The following is an 11,144-nucleotide window of genomic DNA, read 5'->3' as shown; positions in this document are numbered from 1 at the left end:
GAGGACACCTGATCTAAACTGTTGTTGATGCTTTGTATGGCATCTTTAAGTTCCCTAATTGACTCCTTCAATTACTTAGGTGATGCTATATCCTTTCTATATTCTTAAAATCATTGATCTCTTCTTTGATTCTGTTTTTGGATTTCCTTTGGTTATTTTCCACTTTCTTAATAATTTCCTTCATTGTTTTTTGGTTATTTTTCCACTTTCTCAGCAATTTTCTTCATTGTTTTCATCATCTGTATTTTAAGTTTTCCTTCTGTCATTCCTAATATTTCTTTATAGGTAGAATCCTCTGCAGTAAGTATCTCATGTTGCCTTGGGCAGGTTGCTCTGGACTGGCTTTTCATGTTGCCAGGATTTTTCTGCTGACTTTTCCTTATGTGTATATCCTTTTATATGTTTCCTTGCCCTAATTTGCCTTTCACTTTTTCTTGCTTTTTAATTTACTTTGCCTCTGGTTTCTTTGGTACAGAACCAGAAGGATGAGAAGATTGAAGAGCAAGAAGGGAGAAAAGATTAAAAAAAAAAAAAGAAAGGAGAGGGAGTGAGTAAAAGGGAAAACTGACAAAAATAAGACAGGCGCAGGAGTGCAGTAGGGTACTTTGACCCAACTTTAAAACCCTCAACCGGTGGTTCCCTTAAAGTCAGCAGCTCTTTACCAGCTTGTTCAGATGCAGTACTCCACCTCCAACCAGTAGAGAGGAAAGACAAAAATACCATAAATCAAACCAAACCAACCAAACAAAAACTCTTATGGGATAAAATTGGGGGAAAACCAAATAGTAGGGGCAGAAACAGTAGAAAAAATAAATTTTTAATTGTTAAGGAGGGCAACAATGTAAAATTGTGTTTCAACTAGAAAAATGAAGAATGGAAGAAAGAAAAAGAAAAAAAAAGAAAAGAAAAATCTGGAGGGAAAATATTTAAATAAAAAAAACAAACAAAAACAAAGCAGTATGTATATCTTGCTGAATATTTTCTGGGCAACAGGTGATCTTCTGGGGTATGAGATGTTAATCACAATACTGATCCAATTGTACAAAATGAAGACTGGAGGCCTCTGCTGATCTCTCAAACAGGTTTGAGAGGCTAAATCTCTCCTCAGCCCACTTAAAAGACAGTTTTAACTGTTAACCTTAGTTAAACAGAAGCTTTCCCAGGAAAGCACTTGTCTCTGGGATCTCTCCTGAAGTGGCTGCCTGCTTAACCAGTGCACCAAAACTGGTCTCACTCTACATCCCTGAGGACCAAGATTGTAATCAGCCAAATACTGAAATCTCCACAACTCAGTGCCTGCCTTTGGGCTGCTCAGTTGCTAGATTACTGGCTCGAGATCGACTGGCCTGATCCTCATGCTGTGACCATGAGGGCACAGCTTGCATGGGCAGTTCTCCTTCAATGGCTGTGTAGTCTCTGCAATCCTGATGGCAGAGCCTCCAGGGGCAGTTATCCCATAATGGCTGTCAACACTCTGCGACCCTGAAAGTGGAGCCTGAAGGGACAGTTCTCCCACTATGGCTGCCCTGGCAGCCCACAGCTGAACAATATTAGCTCCATTTGGCTCAGCGGCTGAGTCCAGTGCTGTAGACAATGCTTAAAGTCATCCGCACTCTCACCCAAGGTCTCCAAAGGTAGCTCAAACCAGTGCCCAAGTCCAAATGAACAAAACAGCTGATAGGTACGGCCTTTTCTGCTTATAATCTTGCTATTCCTGTGGTTACAGCTGTGGCAGCCTCCTACTGAATGAATGCACGCTACCACTTGCCAGTTCTCCACTGCTTTTGTCCTCCTTGTGAGGGACAAAAGTCTCTCACTGTCTCCCTGTGTCTCCACAAGGATGTTTCTGGGCATATCCCACTAGCCAGAGAAGCCTGGAGTCTTCTCTCCCCAATCTTACTGCATCCAGTTGCAAAGAAACTGCTACTCTGCTGCCTGCCATCTTGCTCCTCCCCTAATGCAAAATTTTTTAAAAATATCTCTCAACTCCCTCCATCCCTCTTTCTGCTTCCCCCCCCATAAACTTAATTGTCATTAATTGTCCTCATATCAAGATTGAGTACATAGGATTCATGCTTCTCCATTCTTGTGATGCTTTACTAAGAATAATGTCTTCCACTTCCATCCAGGTTAATACGAAGGATGTAAAGTCTCCATTTTTTTTTAATAGCTGAATAGTATTCCATGGTATACATATACCACAGCTTGTTAATCCATTCCTGGGTTGGTGGGCATTTAGGCTGTTTCCACATTTTGGCAATGGTAAATTGAGCTGCAATAAACAGTCTAGTACAAGTGTCCTTATGATAAAAGGATTTTTTTCCTTCTGGATAGATGCCCAGTAATGGGATTGCAGGATCGAATGGGAGGTCTAGGTTAAGTGCTTTGAGGTTTCTCCATACTTCCTTCCAGAAAGGTTGTACCAGTTTGCAGTCCCACCAGCAGTGTAAAAGTGTTCCCTTCTCTCCACATCCACGCCAGCATCTGCAGTTTTGAGATTTTGTGATGTGGGCCATTCTCACTGGGGTTAGATGATATCTCAGGGTTGTTTTGATTTGCATTTCTCTAATATATAGAGATGATGAACATTTTTTCATGTGTCTGTTAGCCATTTGTCTGTCATCTTTAGAGAAAGTTCTATTCATGTCTCTTGCCCATTGATATAAGGGATGGTTGGCTTTTTTCATGTGGATTAATTTGAGTTCTTTATAGATCCTGGTTATCAAGCTTTTGTCTGATTGAAAATATGCAAATATCCTTTCCCATTGTGTAGGTTGTCTCTTTGCTTTGGTTATTGTGTCCTTAGCTGTACAGAAGCTTTTCAGTTTAATGAAGTCCCATTTGTTTATTTTTGTTGTTGTTGCAATTGCCATGGCAGTCTTCTTCATGAAGTCTTCCCCCAGGCCAATATCTTCCAGTTTTTCCTATGCTTTCTTTGAGGATTTTTATTGTTTCATGCCTTAAATTTAAGTCCTTTATCCATCTTGAATCAATTTTTGTGAGTGGGGAAAGGTGTGGGTCCAGTTTCAGTCTTTTACATGTAGACATCCAGTTCTCCCAACACCATTTATTGAATAGGGAGTCTTTCCCCCAAAGTAAGTTCTTGTTTGGTTTATCAAAGATTAGGTGGTTGTAAGATGTTAGTTTCATTTCTTGGTTTTCAATTTGATTCCAAGTGTCTATGTCTCTGTTTTTGTGCCAGTACCATGCTGTCTTGACCACTATGGCTTTGTAGTACAGACTAAAATCTGGGGCCTTAGTGTGTGTCACACTTTATGGGGGCAAGACATGATTGCAAGAGGGACTTTACCTAACAATTGCAATCAGTGTAACTGGCTTATTGTACCCTCAATGAATCCCCAACAATTAAAAAATAAAATAAAATAAAAAAGATATCTCTCAACTCTGAATTTTTATGGGAGTTTAATTATTATTGCTTTACTAACTTTTGAGGAATAAAGGAGGCAGACACCATAGCATTTAAGATCTTCTCATGATAAAAGTCTATTTTCCTTGTCACTGGGAATTTAGAAAAAGATTGTAAAAATTACACATGCCAGCACTGCATGGCCATTTTCTCCAGGGAAGGGCTCATTCCCACCTTAACAAACAGGTATATACTCAATGGAAGGGACAGAAAGAGCATACCTTGTATCACTTGGGACCAGGTTTCCTCCCAGATACCTGATTTCTCAGGTTGTGCTGCTGGCAAGTAACAAGCACAGTAGAACTCACAGATACAAAGCACTACACTGGTAATTATGGCTAAATCCAGACAAGCTTAGGGGATGGAGAAGCGCACTACCCCAGAATTATTTCCCAAACATTGCTGCAGGAAGACGAGGCCCAATGGTGAGAAAGAACACCATAGCTGTCCAGAGAGTTTCAGCAACCACCCGGTGATCTAAGCCTGTTATCTCCTTGGGTGTTTTCTCTTCCCTGTCAGAGAACCAGAAATTTTGCAGGAAGATGAGGGCCAATGGAGAGAAAGAATACCCAAACCCTGTGTTTAAAAGAGGAAGAGCTTTATTCCAGACAATGGAGTGATGGCTGACAAGAGTCCAAAAATGGCCACACTCCCTGACTGGCTTAGTGTTCTCCTTTTTGTCCCCAATTAAAAAGTTTCAGCCCATGGGTCAGTTTAAAACAAGCTGGAGAAGCAAGTTTAGGCTTTTACAGAACAGTGGGATTTTACAGAAGTGGAAGTAAGTGTTAGTTTTTAGGTCCCAGGAAGTTAAGTTTCTACATATTCCTAAGAGCTGAGTCAAAACCTGAAGAACCTTGCATGTGTGCCCTTGGGCCCTCCTTAAGAAGACCTCTGTTCTCTTAGACCAGAGGTTCTCAGCCTGTGAGTTGTGACACCTTTGGAGGTCGAATGTCCCTTTCATAGGGGTCACCTAAATATATCCTACATATCAGATATTTACATTATGATTCATAACAGTAGCAAAATTACAGTTATGAATTAGCAACAAAAATAATTTTATGGTTGGAGGGTCACCACGACATGAGGAACTGTATTAAAGGTTCATGGCAAATACATTGGGTACTTTTTATTCCATTCTTGAGACACTTTACTAAGAAGAATATGTTCCAGCCCTTATTATGAAACTAATGTAGGACCTTCACATGAAAGCTGTAACCCAGTTACAACCTAAGAATAGGGAGAAGGGGGAAAGGGAGGGGAGGGAGGGGGGAGGTAAGTAGAGGGAGGGGGATTAATGGGATTACACCTGTGGTGCATCTTACAAGGGTATATGTGAATCCTAGTAAATGTGGAATGTAAAGGTCTTAGCAAAATAACTAAGAAAATGCTACAAAAGCTATGTTAACTAGTGTGATGAAAATGTGTCAAACGATCTATGAACCAAGTGTATGGTGTCCCATGATCATACTAATGTACACAGCTATGATTTAATAAAAATAAATAAATAAATAAATAAATAAATAAATAAAAGCTGCATATCAAAAGTGGAAAAAAAAAGGTTCATGGCATTAGGAAGGTTGTCTTAGACCTTTCTTTACTCAGCCATCCTCTCTCATTCACCACTTTGAGACTCCACATGTATTTTAATTTGGGGTCTCACCATCAGCTTGCTCCTGCAGGAGCGGGTAGTGTTTGATATAGAATACCTGTGATGTTTGTTTGTTTGTTTGTTTGTTTGTTTTTTCTTAATGATTGACATCTGTCTCAATTATCTAGTGTGTTGCCCTTACTACTAGTGGGAGGAGACAGGGAATAATTAATTAAACTCTGGTGATGACTAGTACTCCTCCCAGTAAGATTTTTAATTCTCTAAAGGTTGAAAACCAGTCTTTCCGCAGGTTTTGAGGGCTTTCCCATTCCAAGTCTGCACCAGGACATGGGTCAATGTCTGATTTTTTTTTTGAGGGGGGTATGTGTCCTATGAATTTTACTTGATTATTAATTTGCAAGACTAGCTCTAGGGGTTACACTGACCCATGGAACAATCTGTCTCCAACACTTTTTTTGAGCATGACATTTTTTTTCCCCACAGTCCTCACTTTCATAGGTGCCTTCTAGCAGACATTTTCAACTTTCATATTCAACCTCACACAACTTTTTTATAAAATCTAAGGATCAGAGGTATTTCTAATCTGTCCTATAGCTTCTTTGCCAGCTCCTTCTGCTTCAGGACCTTCACATGGTGCTGCAGGCATTAAACTTCAGGGTCATCTGGCTGGAATTTCCTATTTCCATGGTCTGGAGCAGCACTCAGATTTCAGGAATTGTGACTCCTTTTAGGTTCTCATCTAGGCCTTAATTGTACCATGGTGGTGGTCTCCATGGGACTGTAACATACATATAGGGCTTCACCTTTCTAATGTCATATGTTGAGTATTGTGTCTGATTATGGGTGCAAATTTCCTTGTGGGTGCTTTCTCATTCATAAAAGCTATAAAAGAGTCACATTTTTTTCCTACCGTAGTGGTGTGGGTGCACAGATCACATTACTCCTCTCCCTTTCCCAAAGTCAAAAGTCAAATTAAGACAAATCCTGTTAGGAATTTCTTCAGGCTTCAGCCATGCGTGGACAAGCCAGCTCCTGGTATGTAGCTGAAGCATGACAAGTTGATTGCTTCAAGAATTACCTTGCAGGGATTGGTCATATTTGTTTCTGTTTCCCATGAGAGCAGTGAAGCTCTCTTAAGCCTGCTGTGATGGATTCAGGAGAGGATCCCTTCTGTATTCACTGCTGTGTGGGTAGTCAGGATGCCAGTGTAGTCTCTTCTACCTTGCTTTGAGGGGAACTGAGTTCCAATCCTTGACCTAGACTTGGTCCCCAGGAGAAAAAGACCGAAAAGAACACTATTATTTACCCAAGTGTAGATATTCTTTGCTATTCTTCGTAGGGCTTCTAGCTGACTGTACAATTCAGTCTCTCCCAGTTCTTTTAGGAGTCCCTTGTAAATTGTGGAGGTTTGGTGGAGGACTGTTATACATTATCTCATAAGGAAAGTACCCTGACCTCTTAGAAGGGGTACATTAATATGGAACAATAGCAGGGGTCAGGTCTGAGGTCAAGTAAGCATTGCCTCCTGGCAGAGTTTACTGATTCCTGCTTTTATGCTTCTCTTCATGTGTTCTGCCTTGCCTGAGCTTTGAGATCTATATGCCATATGTAGTTTCCAATATTCAAAGCTTTGGCTGTCATTTGCAGCATCTTTGTTATGAAGGCCATTCCATCTTCAGATCCAATCCAGGAGGCAATCTAAAATATGGGATGATTTCTCTAGGCAAAACTTTCACTAATTCTGAGGGCCTCTTTAACGTGGTAAGGAAGGCTTCTACCTATCCCAAGTACGTGCAGACCATAACTAGCAAGTGCAGTTTTCTCCACATCTGGACAACTCAATATAGTCCGTGTGAACCTCTTCAAAAGGGGCATCCCTGTAGAACTGAATTTCAGGTGGCAAGGATGGTCGCAGTTTAGCATTGTGTTCGTTGTCATGTCACACAATGTTGGCTGACTTTCTTGGTAAGGGTGGACAACAGGGAAAAGTAGAAGTATCTTCCCAGAAGCCTCTTAATTTTCTTTTTTTGTCTATCATAAGTGCATGGCCTCATGTATACAACGTCTATAGCCAACTGCAGATTTTTGCACAGTAACCTTTGATATTTGGTGAGGCATGAGTTGGTCAACAAATAGTGCCCTTTGGTGTTCATAAGAGTAACTACTATGTATGGTACCTAGACTCTTAAGTTTTCTCCCAATATCAATGTATCAGCCTCTTGCATCAGCATGGCAGTGGCTGTAAGTGTTGTTAGGCATGGAGGCCATCCTTTTGAGACCATGTCAAGTTACTTAGAGAGATAAGCAACTGGTCTGGCCCAGGATGCTAAATTCTGGGTGAGTATTCACTCAGCTGCTCTATTTGTTTCTGATACATACAGTTCAAAAGGGTTGGCCAGGACAGGAATGCCTAGTGCCAGGGCTGTCTACAGCTTTTTGTTTAGCTTTCCTAAGCATTTAATTGGTTGGAATTCTACTCTACTGGATTTTTCTCTCCCCCTTTTGTGGGTTCATACAATGGTTTGGCCAGTCTGTATGTTTCACACAGCCACCTTTCATATGTTTGTGGCTTTCTGGCTTTACTACACTGACAGGGGCAAAGTCAAGGTTAGCTCAAGAGGAGGAGAGTAAAACTATTTAGCAATCTCCCACAAATATCTACAAGTTCTGGATTATAGGCTAAGGTTCAGAAAATGAGAACATTAGTATTCTTATTTACAGTTCTTAAGATAAAACCTAATTTTTTAAATTTATTTTTATTAAACCATAGCTGTGTACATTAGTATGATCATGAGGCACCATACACTTGGTTCATAGATCGTTTGACACATTTTCATCACATTAGTTTACATAGCTTTTGTAGCATTTTCTTAGTTATTTTGCTAAGACCTTTACATTCCACATTTACTAGGATTCACATATACTCTTGTAAGATTCACCGCAGGTGTAATCCCATTAATTCCCCTCCTTCCCCCTCTCTCCCCCACAATTTTAACAGTCCCTACAGAGCTGATACAAAGTTTTGGGCAATTCAAATGAATATTCCTGAAGATTAGTTGGGTGTGGGGCCACTTACGAGGCCATGTTTCAGCCACAGAACTCACAGGGAATTTTTTATTTAGTCTCCAATTTCTCCTGAGGTATATATATAGACACTGTATATAGTGTTTAATATTGCATAAATTTTCCAGTGTAGAACGGTGCCTGTGGCTCAAAGGAGTAGGGTGCCAGCCCCATATACCAGAGGTGGTGGGTTCAAACCCTGCCCTGGCCAAAAACTGCAATCAATCAATCAATCAATCAATCAATCAATAAATATTTCCAGTGTAGCCAACAGGCAACCTTTGTTAAGACTTAAATCTTCAGAGTGAATATAACTACTGCATATAATTCCATATTCTTCGGCTATTCTCCTAGTACTGTTTAAAAGATTAGTAAAACAGCTATGTCTCATTTTATGAACTGGCATTGAAGATAAGCCTCAAATTTAATTCAGGTGAGCTGCAGTTTTTTTTTTTCTTCCTTTTAGACCATTTTTCTTTCTTTGATTTCTCACTTTACTAAAAACAATTTATAGAAGAACAAATTTAGTTGCTGAAATAAGCAGTATTTTTCATATACTGGGTCTTATTATTTGCATATATTGCAGTAAGAACAATTATTACAAATCTAGGCTTTCCTTCTTTTTAAAATTGCTTTTGCTGGAACTTTTTATAAGGAATCTTGGGTTAGACTTGAGAGCCTCTCATCAGCCCAGGTTTCATCTATGCCATTAGTTACCTTTATACATTGAGTAAGTGCCTCTTTTTTGAGCAAACTGTGATTCCAAGATCTGTCAGAAAGTGACATTCTTTACTCATCACAGCTTAGGCAGTGTTATTGATGAGGTATCTTGCCAGCCTTTCCAACAGGTTTTTTTATTGGTCTTATAAAGTAAACCTTAATTTCTTAAGAAAGTCTGGACACCTCTGATAATGCTATTCCTGTCACTGCCTTGGTAAAATAACCAGTGTATTTCACTGTGTCCTACCAAAAACAAACAAACAAACAAAAAACAGATTCTTATTGAAATCATGCAAACAACTGTATTTTCAGAAATTAAGAATTCTTACAAATGGTTTTCAAATTCCAGAGAAATCAAGGATAGAGAAAAATAAATGTTACAAATTCTGTTTATAAGTACATAAATTTCTGAAAGCTACAAATAGCTTAAAAGATATAAAATAGTTTTATTGTGTAGGTTGTCTCTTTGCTTTGGTTATTGTCTCCTTAGCTGTACAGAAGCTTTCCAGTTTAATGAAGTCCCATTTGTTTATTTTTGTTGTTGTTGCAATTGCCATGACAGTCTTCTTCATGAAGTCTTTCCCAGGCCAATATCTTCCAGTGTTTTTCCTATGCTTTCCTGGAGGATTTTTATTGTTTCACGCCTTGAATTTAAGTCCTTTATCCATCTTGAATCAATTTTTGTGAGTGGGGAAAGGTGTGGGTCCAGTTTCAGTCTTTTACATGTATACATCAAGTTCTCCCAACACCATTTATTGAATAGGGAGTCTTTCCCCCAAGGTATGTTCTTGTTTGGTTTATCAAAGATTAGTTGGTTTTAAGATGTTAGTTTCATTTCTTGGTTTTCAATTCGATTCCAAGTGTCTATGTCTCTGTTTTTGTGCCAGTACCATGCTGTCTTGAGCACTATGTCTTTGTAGTACAGACTAAAATCTGGTATGCTGATGCCCCCAGCTTTATAAAAAAAAAAAAAAAGAAAATAGTTTTATTGACTTCTGGAAATTAGAACACAGAGAGAATCATTAAAGTTTCAAAGAAAAAAACACAAGTCAGATCAGTTATATGTAACTCATTTTTCTTTTTTGTTAAGACAGAGTCTCACTATGTTGCCCTTGGTAGAGTGCTGGGGTATCACAGCTTACAGCAACCTCAAACTCTTGGGCGTAAGTGATTCTTTTGCTTCAGCCTCCCAAGTAGCGAGGACTACAGGCGCCCATCACGATGCCCAGCTATTTTTTTTTTTTTTTTTGCAGTTGTCATTGTTGTTTATTTGGCCCAGGCTGGGTTCAAACCCACCAGCCTCAGTGTTATGTTGCTGGCACCACAACCAGTGTGCTACGGTTGCCGAGCACCATGTAACTCCCTTCTGTTCTGTTTGAAGTTAGGTCATCAATACTCATGGACATGTTAGCTTTCTAATTAAAGTCTTATAAATTTTCTTTTAGTCTGAATTTAATCTCCAAATTCATCAGAAATTTGAATTCAAGAAAACTTGCTTGCCTTCTCTACTACTTTCCTTGAAGGATAAACTTTGGACTTAGCCAGTTACAAAAACACTTTCTGAGATGAATTAAAAGTATTACTGACAACATATACTAATACAGACCAATATTTTGTAATGTTAGAACACATATATAAACATAATTCATTGAAAAGTAACCACTATTTTGTATTTGACAATATTTTGTGTATAGTTATAACATACCAAATAAGCCTAATATGTCTTTATCAGACTTTCAGTGCTCTTAATATTTCAATAAGACTAAATTTAGAGTTTTGATTTCAGAGGGTTTGTCAAGTATCGAAGGCTTAAAACATTTGTTCAAACACTATTACAAGCCAAAAGATTATAAGGTCAAAACATAGTCAACTGGATCACATGCAAATTCCTTCACAAAATTCCTCATCTGAGCATTATTTAACCTCCACAGACAGTTTTGAAAAATACTAGTGCTTCTGTTTCAGGACAAAATTTACCACACAAGATCCTTTCTTACACAATGCCATTTTCCTTTCTGTCTGATTTTTCTTACTCTCAAAAGACCACTTTTTACAAAAGAGAACCACAGTTTACTGTAAAGTTAGTATTTACTTCACTGAACTAATAATTAGAAGGTTTAAAAGTGAAGAATCTTATTCTTTGACAAACTCAGTTTCCCAACCAATATAAACAACCAAATTATTAAACTTTATAAGTGAAATAATTTTATGGAATGTAACATGACTTGAAGGTTTTAAGTTACCAAAAAATGTTCTGAAACCACAACATAGACATCATTTCTGATGTCTTTTTATTGTCCTCCTAAGTCTCACATGGCCATGTGG

This window comes from Nycticebus coucang, chromosome X (assembly GCF_027406575.1).
Source record: "Nycticebus coucang isolate mNycCou1 chromosome X, mNycCou1.pri, whole genome shotgun sequence".
Classification (NCBI taxonomy): domain Eukaryota; kingdom Metazoa; phylum Chordata; class Mammalia; order Primates; family Lorisidae; genus Nycticebus; species Nycticebus coucang.
The sequence above is the reverse complement of the archived record's forward strand: the minus strand, read 5'-3'. Positions refer to the sequence as shown.